This window comes from Gouania willdenowi, unplaced genomic scaffold (genome assembly GCF_900634775.1).
Source record: "Gouania willdenowi unplaced genomic scaffold, fGouWil2.1 scaffold_156_arrow_ctg1, whole genome shotgun sequence".
In the NCBI taxonomy this organism is placed as follows: domain Eukaryota; kingdom Metazoa; phylum Chordata; class Actinopteri; order Blenniiformes; family Gobiesocidae; genus Gouania; species Gouania willdenowi.
Window position 1 is genome coordinate 375,574 of NW_021144906.1, and position 8,582 is coordinate 384,155.

Below are 8,582 nucleotides of genomic sequence, written 5' to 3' on the forward strand. Positions count from 1 at the left end.
ATCCGAGAAAGCCCCAAGCATCCGAGCACCCAGCGCATCCCGCCACCGACCCCAACCCCCAACCCCAAGGCCCCCCGCCAGCATCCCGACCCCCCACCCACCCACACCCAAGCACCCAACCCCTGAGGGGAGGGCCCAGAGAGCCCCCCGCCGGAGACCCCAAGGCCCACGGCCAGCAGATGGCCAGAGCCGCGCCGAACGGGCAGCCAGTGGGCGCCCGCCGGCGGGCCCAGAGCCAGGAGGGACCAGACCCCAGGCCAGAAGGACCCGGAACGGAAGCAGCACCAAGAGCAGTGCCCCCATGGACTGCGACCACGCCCATTGTCGCCGAGGGCAACAAGGGGATACTGCAAGTTGCCCCGCCGGCCCCCAGGCAAACCGACCAAGCACCCCAGAGCGCGCCATATTGCCTTTTCTTGATGCCGCCCGCGCGATGAGCCCGAGACAGCCCCCCCCCACCAAAGGGCCCAGCCACACCGCAGAGCCCGGCGCACAGGGCGCCGCCCAAGCCGGGGCCACCCGGCGCCGCACCCACAGGCATGGTAGGTCACGGCCCGCACCACCCGCCCCGGAAGACCCCCGCCAGGACAGGCCCAGCCAACCGGCCAGGCCTGCCGGACCCCAAGGGCACCAACGCAGGACAGGGAACCCCCAAGGGCGAGCCCCCGGGCCAAACCCCCAGGCCACAACCTAGCAAGACCGCACAGCCCCAGACTGTGCAAGAACAGCAGCCCAGGCCCCGCCCGCCACCGGACAGCGAAAGCCATGAGGCAATGCCCCCCCGCGGCGCAAGGGCGACCAGTGGCTGCCACCGCGAGAGCGAGGCACCCCAACGGCACACAATCGATGCGGAGCAGCAGCCCCCTGCCAAAGGCGCAGAACCCACCCAGCCGCAGATAGCAGGACAGATCCACCAAGCGGCAGATACCGACCTCAACCACCGAAAAAGCTACAGCCGCACCCCAGCAAAGAGCACCATCCCGGAGCACCAAGCAACCCCGCCCCAACCCTGGCGCAGAGGCCAGCACCTCCCAGCGCGCCCACACCGGTGCGGCAGGCTACCCCAGACCCACACGCCGCGAGGAGCAGACATCTTTTCCATGGAAATAAATTCTATGAGGAGATTTCGCCATTGGTTTATGCTTAACGATTTTTTATCTTTCCAATTCAGTAATATTGGTTTTTTTGCTATGGCGAGTGCCGCAAAGATGGATTGTGATTTACTGGAATATCAAGCATAGTCAGGTCTCCTAACAGACATAGATTGTCCAAAATGGAGGACAGTTTTTCAGTGATTAGAAACCAAAACTGTTGAACTGGCGAACAAAGCCATACGGCATGTAAATATGAATCAGCTGTTCCCTGGGTGCACTGAGAGCAGATGTCTTTTGGGGAGAAGCCCATTTCATACATTTTCTGTTGGGTAATGTGGGATTTGTGGATGACCTTGTATTGAATTAGCTGAAGATTTGTGTTTTTAGTCATCTTAAAGGTATTACAACAAAGTTCTGTCCAGAAATCGGTGTTTGTAGTGATTGAGAGTTCAGCTTCCCATTTAGCAATTGGTAAGTGATTAGAGTTAGTGTTCAAGAGTGCTCTGTATATTTTTGAGAGCTTTTTTGTTTTTGTTGAGATTTTTTTCATATATATGGCCAGTTCTGGAGGTTGCAAGGTGATTAGATCTATTGCCGTATTTTTCTTAATTGTCTCTGTTACTTGTAAGTACTGAAGAAAATTACTTTTATTTATATTAAATGTTTGGGTTAGATTGTTATAGGTCCTGAGCTTACCATTTTGGAAGAGGTCTTGGAGATGAATAATTCCGCTATCTTCCCATGTTTTTAGATAGATAGATAGGTGTTTTTTTGTTTCTAAAGTTGGGGTTTGTGCCAGATTGGAGACAGCATACTATTTTTTAATTGAACATTTGTAATGTCCACCACGCAGTCAGGGTGGAGGCAATCAGTGGGTTTTTTAAGAAGTTATGATGTTTGAGGGTCACAGTGATAAAAGGGAGATCAGAGAGTTTAATATGTTTGCAGTCTAGCTGTTCTATTTCTAGCCAGGTGCTATGGTATTCTTTTGGTTTTAGCCATTCTGTTAAATATAGAATTTGGTTTGCTAGGTAATAATGTGTGAAATTAGGGGCTTCCAACCCTCCCTCGCTTTTATTTTTTTGAAGAGTTGAAAGGCTTATTTTTGTTTTTTTATTCCTAGCATAGAATTTTGTAATTGCAGAATCTAATCTTTGGAACCATTGTGTTGGTGGTTTCAGTGGATCATAGAGAACAGATAGTTTATTTTAGGTAAGATTTTCATTTTAACTGAAGCTATTCTGCCAAGGAGTGAGATGGGTAGATTGTTCCATCTCCGCAGGTCTTCTGTGACTTTATCCAACAGAGGGTCTAGGTTCAGTTTAATTAATTCATTTAAGTTAGGTGATATATTTAAGCCTAGATATTTAATTATATTTGTGGGGGAGGGGTATTGTGGGTTTTGGGTTGCTGGGTTCCATGATTTTTTTGTTTAATGGAAGGATTGATGATTTTGACCAGTTAATGGAATAGTCTGATAGTTTAGAGAAGCTAATTTATTAGTTTAAATACTTCTTCTAATGAGGATGGGGTTCTTCCAAATAGTGTAAAATATCATCCGCATAAAGATTCATTTTGTGTTCTGAAATGGATGAGTGGATTTTTTTAATAACAGTATACTGACGAACAGCTGCTGCGAGAGGTTCAACAAATATTGCAAAAAGCAAAGGTGAGAGTGGGCAACCTTGTCTGGTTCCCCTCTGCAGTGTGAAGCTTTGGGATGTTATTTTGTTTGTGGTTACTGAGGCCTTAGGTTTAGAGTATAGGGTGGAGATCCATTGTATGAATGATTCTCCAAAGCCAAATATGCCAAGGACAGCAAGGAGGAATGACCAGTTGACTCTATCGAATGCTTTTTCTGCGTCAAGTGACAAGATTATTGTTTTCTTTTTAGAGTTCTGTGCCATTTTGATCAAATTAAACAGTCTTCTAACATTGTCTGTGGAGTGTCTATTTTTAATAAATCCTGTCTGGTCTTGGTATATAATTGACTGTACTACTTTCTCTAACCTGGAAGTGAGTGCTTTGGAAATAATTTTTATGTCTGTGTTAATAAGTGAGATGGGACGGTAGCTTGAGGGTAACATGGGGTTTTTGTCTGGTTTAAGTAATAATTTAATGTTAGCTGTATTCATGTGGCCTCCTACGTAACCTTTATTTTTAATCTCTGTTACTACTCTGAAAAAGAGCGGAGCCAGCATTGATCAGAAATGTTTTAGGAATTCAGCAGGGAACCCATCTGGACCTGGTGCTTTGTCTGTTGACATGCTATCCAAAGCATTTTGTAGTTCTTGTAAGGTTAATGGTGAGTCTAAGGTGGTTTTCTGATCTATGGTGAGCTGTGGTAGGTTTAAGTTATTGAGGAAGGTTTTCATATCTTCAGGGTCAGGGTTTAAGTTTGATGAGTATAGGTTTTGATAGTAATCATGAAAAATCTTATTAATGTCCTGAGGTAAGTTTAAAGTTTGACCTGAATTATCAGAAATTGCCGCTATGAAATGGTTTTCTTTGTTGTGTTTAAGCTGATTTGCTAAATATTTGCCTGATTTATTGTTGTAGTCAAAGTTTTTGTACCATAATTGCTGTAAAATAAAATCCGTTTTTTTAGATAAAATTATGTCCAGATTAAGTTTTGTATTTTGGAGTTTTTTCCATAAAAGTTCAGACGGGTTAGCTGCGTATTCTTCCGTAAGTTTCTTAATTTTTTCTTCAATCGTTTTTTCTGCTATCTGTTCCTGTTTTTTCTTATAAGAAGAGTATGATATAATCTTCCCTCTGATGACAGCCTTGCCGGTTTCCCAGAGTAAGGACGGTGACACTTCCAGAGAATCGTTTGTGAATAGAAAGTCCTCCCATTCTTTTCTTATCATTTTACCAAATTCTCTGTCATTAAGTAATGAAGTATTAAAGCGCCACAGAGAGGATATATTCTGATTAGAGTCACACTTCATTGTGAGGGATATCGGGGCATGATCGCTAATGATTATAGGATGTATTTTAGAGGAAATCTTATGTGCGATGGATTTATTTGAGAGAAAAAAATCGATTCGGGAGAAGGATTTATGCACAGGGGAGAAGAAGTTGTATCTTTTTTTTAGTTGGATTGTTCAGTCTCCATACGTCTCCTATTCCAAGATTATCCATGTAATTTATTAATACTTTAGCAGATCGAGACGGTTTTGTATTTGGGCACTTACTGGATCTGTCTAATGATGTGTTGAGTGTCAGATTGAAGTCACCTCCGATGATTAATGATGAGTCTGCAGAAAGGTCGGATAGCTCTGAAAAAACTCTGTGGAAGAATTCAGGGTCATCGTTATTGGGGGCATAGAGGTTTACAATTGTGAAACATTTATTATAGATTACCACTTTGATAATAATATATCTACCCTCTGGGTCCATGGTGGAGTTGATTATGTTAAAGAGCAACCTTTTGTTGAAAAGAACCGAGACTCCTCTTTGCCTAGAATTGAAACACGAATTATATATTTTGTTAAAATTTGAGTCTGTCAGAGATTTTTCTTCTGATTTAAGTAAGTGAGTTTCTTGAAAGAAAACAATGTCTGCATTTAATCTTGATACATAATCAAATATCTTGATCTTTTTAGCCTGCGAGCGAATACCACACACATTCCAAGATGTTACTGTAAACTGAGACATGGAAAGGAGTGCGGTTTAGTCCTTACGAATGTGAGCATAACCAAGAGTCTGAGAGCATTTATGCACAGCTGTGTCGTGATAGACTTCGATGCAAGAAAGAAAGAGAAGAAATGCTTATCATGCGATACCACCACAAGGTAAGGGGCTGGGTTGAGATGGTTAGTGAGAAGCACAAACATACAACAACAACAACCAGTACCAAAAGAATAAAACACGCAACGGGTAATTATATAAAGTGTAGGAAGGGGGGGTATTGAATGGATGTGAAAGAAAAAAAAAGTTAGGGGTTGGAGAAGAAAGAGGTGACATGGGGGTAGAGAGTGTCCTGTGAAACTGTACGAGCCTATACGTGTTTACCAACATCTGAGCAAACACACACACACAAGACACACACACACACACACACACACACACACACACACACACACACACACACACACACACACACACACACACACACACACACACACACACACACACAAGACACACACACACACACACACACACACACACACTTAGTATATATACACATATCTATGATTTTATTTTATTTATCTTTTGAATTATTTCAATTATTTTATATATATATATATATATATATATATATATATATATATATATATATATATATATATATATATATATATATATATATACATATTTAATTATTATTGTTTATATTTCATTTTTTATTTGTTTTTTTTTTTTTTAAATTTTGTTAACATACAAATATATAGATATACATACACATAGAATACACACACACACACACACACACACACATTTTACCTTTTAAATAGTGCTACCTTAACTACACCATGAGTGGAGAATTATCCTTTCAATATTAACTCATAAATCACCTGTGTTTTTTTTTTTTTTTTTCTCTTTTCTTTTTTTTTTTTAATATGTTTTATTTTATTTATTTTTATTTTAGAGCCAGGGGGTGATGTTAGAATCCCTAAATAGTTGGCCATCAATGTAAAGCTTGTCTACGACCAGTTTGGAATTACGGCCTCTCTGTCGGTTTTCTTTGAAGATAGGATATAAGGTTTTTCGGCGTTCATTTATTTCTCGAGGGAATTGATCATTCATGCCGAATTGCGTACCTTTAAGTTCCCTACCTTTACTTTTAACCTGGATTTTCTGTTGAAAGTGTTCAAATTTGGCAATGATAGGGCGTGGGTGGTTACCTCTGCGTGGACCGAGACGATGGACACGGTGAAAGGTGATGTTTTTCACGGTTTCTGCCGGGATTTTAAGCGCAGACGACATGAAGTTTTTCAGCAGAGCCTCTGGGTCATCATTGGGGGTTTCTGGAAAACCTGAGAATATTACGTTGTCTCGCATACTGCGAGATTGGATATCCAGGACTGTCTCTTTAAGAAGCTTGTTTTCATTTTTCAGCTCTTTTACCTCCGAGGTTACCGCAGATAAAGCCAAATGGATATCTTGATTGACTTTCTGTAAGTCCTGAATTTGTTGGTATGCAAATTCCAGGCTGGTTTTCATTTCCTGAAAATCTTGGTGCAGCAAGTCGACCACACCCAGCCTCTTATTGATGGATTTTAGGACCTCGGTATGAGATTCTGCCTCCAGATCAGACGTGTCTGTTGATGTTGATTCGTTTTTTCGGCGTTTAGCGGACTTACCTGATGTGCTAGCGGCTTTCGGTCCGGATTCCATTACGTACTCGGCGTAATATTGGTCGATGAAGTCTTCGAGGTCCTCCACAGAAAGTTACATTATGACCCTGCCCAAAACAAACAGGAAGTCGGCCATCTTGGGTTAATGGCGTTTTGATATAACTCAACTGCAAAGGTCAAACAGCTTCATAACTGATAAACATGTTGACTGTCTATCCCAAACCTGGGCTCAATGTCAAAATTACCCATCATACTTTGCGTTCTCAGATGGTTCACATCATAATAGAAAACCACCATAACTCTCATATACAAAATTCAAATAGTCTCATATTTGATACACATTGGTTACCGACCCCGGCCATCTTATCTTGATCTTATGAGACCACAGATTAGGAACGTTACACACTACGGACGTGTGTTCAAATCCACACAAATCTTGTGTGCTGCTTTGTTTTTTGCTAACGACAGGTTCCTTTATAATATTATGGATGCTGAGCACTTGGGAAATCAACAGTATGCAGGTTCATCAGAAAGATTGTTTTGGCACTAAAATGCCTACTTCCTTTGTTTGTGAAGTTCTCAGGATACACGCCTGTGGCTAACACAAAGGGTGAATTCTACAGGATTGCAGGTGAGTACAAATTGTATACTGTATTATTTAAATTACATGCATTGTGCTGCAACCACACAGGTGGGTGAGTAGTTTAATCAGCTCTAATTTGGCAGGGATCCCACATGTTTTGGGCTGTGTGGATGGAACACAAATTCCAAATTGCTCCATCAGAAAATGAGGCAGACTATGTGAATAGGAAATCATTTTACAGCCAGGTAGAACAGTGATCACTCATTCACATGGAAATGTATTTCTACTTCATTGCAACCCATGTCATCCTCTGCACTGTGAAGATCATATGTGATGCCTCCTACCTCATCACCGATGTGGAAGCAAAGTGGCCTGGCTCTGTGCACGACTCCCAAATTGGTTGGGAGTGTAGTCTGAGCTACAGATTTGCAAGTGGTAGGAAAAAAAAGTATTTATACACCGCTGTTCTTGGTCTCCAGTTTAATTGAAGTTCTGCATGTCCTTTAAAACAAAAGTCAAATGTACCTACAAAAGTATAGAATAATAAAAAGTATTACATTTGTCCACAAGTTTACATAGTGCATTGTCTGCAGTTGGCACCAAATATTTACACGTGCACAACTTTAGAGAAAAAAACAACAACGATTAAACATGATACATGTGCAATAAAAATGAGGTTAAGTACTAAAGACAAAAAAGTGAAAAACTGGATTTTGCTGGATGTTCAACAACTACAAATGCTTCATTGGCTCTAGCAGTGGTGTTTTACAGACTTGGCTTGTGCAAAAGCAGTGATCAGGTCTTCCATATCTTTATTGAACAAACCTTTTTAGTGATCCTGAGTTAAAAGGGGAAATAAATAAATATAATTTAGTTATACAGTAGATGACGAGACACATCATTCTTTTATAACATATTTACACCACTATGGCACTGTTAAAACAAGTCCAACTTATCCAAGTCAAGTTGAAATCAAATATATGTCATTTAGACTGTTTTGCCTGACATGATACTACTCACTGACTGGCTGCACAGTGCATACACAGAGTTGCTTAGGTAGGAAGTAGGCTACATGACATTTTTTCACACATTCACACAAATACCAATAATTTTGTACCTCTTAGGTCAGCTTGGTCATTTAAACAGTCATTTTTATTTAGATGAAAGTACTACTCAATTACATTTTGATTTATAGAACGCTGGATGCATGTTGTCTGACTGTGATACAGTGATGCTAGCCTGTTAGCACGGCAAACTAGTTCCACACATGACACTTACAGTAAGTTAAGGACTGTCACACAGCTAAAGTCACTTTTTACACTTTGTTTTCTCCTCTTCCTCCTTTTCAGCACACAGCCTGCATGAGCCGCTCCCTCACTGACAGACAGGAGGGGAGGGGTTGGCTCAGCAGAGGGGGCCCAGTCAGGAAATTTGCGACAGCAAGTTGTCACTGCAACGTGTTAGTTCTCTGGGCTCTTTGTGTCAAATTTGTTGGCCCTCGGGGGGGCCCTGGTGGCTTAGGGGGCCCCAGGCAGCTGCTTGCTTTGCCTAATGGCAAGCTACACCTCTGGTGATAATGTATGTGTCAAAGTGTCTTTATAA